Raw genomic sequence first — 2,290 nt, forward strand, 5'->3', positions numbered from 1 at the left:
AGTCAACTAAGAAGTCACATGGTGGTTCTGGTGAAAGCCCTGTGGGCAGGTCAGGTGAAGCATATCTGGAGTAGTGTCAATTCCACATCATCCTCACTGCCTGGATTATGATTGCCTCTCCTGCAGTGAGCACTTTCTGGTGGGCAAAGGTTGATATTTCCATGCCCCCTCCTTATGGTTAATCATTGGTCTGTTGCCATAACTTTTCTCCAGATCCCCACGGTCCCAATCTTCCAACCTTCTCAAGAACCTTGACTGGCCAGCCAAGTTTTTTGCTACTGCCCAGGAGTGTATACATCTACTCCTTAGATCTTTTACATCTCCTTATGAATGAATAATGCAACACAATGCACTGCTGTCGAGTCAGATCCGACTCATAGCAACCCCTCCTTGGGTTTCCAAGGTGGTATCACTACAGAAGTAGATTGCCCAGCCTTCCTTCTGAAGAGTGGCTGGTGGGTTTAAACCACCAGCCTTCTGGTTAGCAGTCAAATGCCTTAGGGACTTGATAGGGTGGTGCAAATGGTTAACTTGCTCTGCTGCTAACTAGAAGGTTGGAGGTTCAAGTCCACCTAAAAGTGCCTCAGAAGAAAACCCTGGAGATCTACTTCCAAAAAACACAGCCACTGAAAACCCTATGAAGCACGGTTCTACTCTGACACACAGGGGTTGCCATGAGTCAGAGTCAACTCGATGGCAACTGGTGAGCTTGTATGATGGCTGATGGAGTGTACAGCTTGAGGCTCCATCTGTTGGAGAATTAACCTTCATTCTCACCTTCTGGCCACTCCTCAGAGGGCTTGTATTGTGGCAGCTAGCACACATATATGGCATCCAACCAGGCTCAAGTTCTTGCTTAACCACTAATCTATTCATTTGATTCACATATTTAAAAAATATTTTAACGGCTTTATTGAGATACAATTGACATACAATAAACTACATGTTGATAGTGTAAATTTGATGAGTTTTGACATATGTATACAACTTGTGAAACCAGCACCACAATCAAGATACAATGAACATGTCTATCACCTTCAAAGTTTGCTAGTCCCCTTTATGATCCCTCCTTCCCAATCATCTCATCTCCAAGCAACCACTGATCTACTTTATCACTACAGTTTGCATTTTCTGAAGTTTTATATAGATGCAATCATATAGTATGTACTATTTTTTTTTTTTACTTAGCATAATTATTTGTGCTGGAAATGCAAAAGCTGGACAATGAATAAGGAAGACGAAAGAATTAATTGATGTTTTCAATTAAGGCAATGGCAAAACAATACTGAATATACTGAATATACCAACAACAACAACAAGCCAGAAGAACAAACAAATCTGTCTTGAAAGAAGTGCAACCAGAATGTTCCTTAGAAGTGAGAATGGCCAGATTTTGTCTCATGTACTTTGAACATGTTATCAGAAGAGACCAGTGCCTAGAGAAGGACATCATGCTTAGTAAAGTGAAGGGTCGGCGAAAAAGAGGATGACATTCAATGAGATGATTGACAGTGGCTGCAAGAATGGGCTCAAACACGGCAATGATTGTGAGGATGGGGCAGGACTGGGCTGTGTTTCTTTCTGCTGCTCATAGGGTCTCTGTGAGTTTGAACCAACCAATGACAACTAACAACATACCAATTATTATTTAGAGATGCATTTATACTGTTGTGTTTCAAAACTCATTCATTTCTATGAGTAGTATTTCATTACATGGATATACTGCAATTTGCTTACCCATACGTCTCTTGATGGACATCTGGATTTACAATAAAGCTGCTATGAACATCCATGTACACATCTTCCTATGGGCATACATTTATTTCCCCTGAGATAAATATCTAGGAGTGGAATGACTGAATCATATGGAAGGACTATGCTTAACTTTTTTAAAACAATGTTACTGTGTAATTTACATACCATAAAATGTACTCATTTTAATTATATAATTCAATAGTTTTAGTAAATTCAGTTGTGCAGCCATCACCACCATCTACCTCCTAAAAGACCCCTGGATCCCATTTGTAGTAACTCCCGGTTCCCACTCCACCCAAGGGAATCACTAATCTATTTTCTGTCTCAATAGATTGCCTTTTCTGGAAATTTCAAATAATTGGATCATACAATATGTGGTGCTTTTGTATCTGTTCTTTTTCACTTACTATTATGCTTATGAGGTTTATCCGTGTTGTAGAATATATAAATATTTTTGTTCCTTTTTATGGCCAAATAGTATTCCACTGTATGGGTATGCTATATGATACATTTTGTGATTGCATTTCTCTTGGTA

Source organism: Orycteropus afer, unplaced genomic scaffold, assembly GCF_000298275.1.
Source record: "Orycteropus afer afer isolate SDZICR_OR568_19922 unplaced genomic scaffold, OryAfe1.0 scaffold00094, whole genome shotgun sequence".
Lineage (NCBI taxonomy): Eukaryota > Metazoa > Chordata > Mammalia > Tubulidentata > Orycteropodidae > Orycteropus > Orycteropus afer.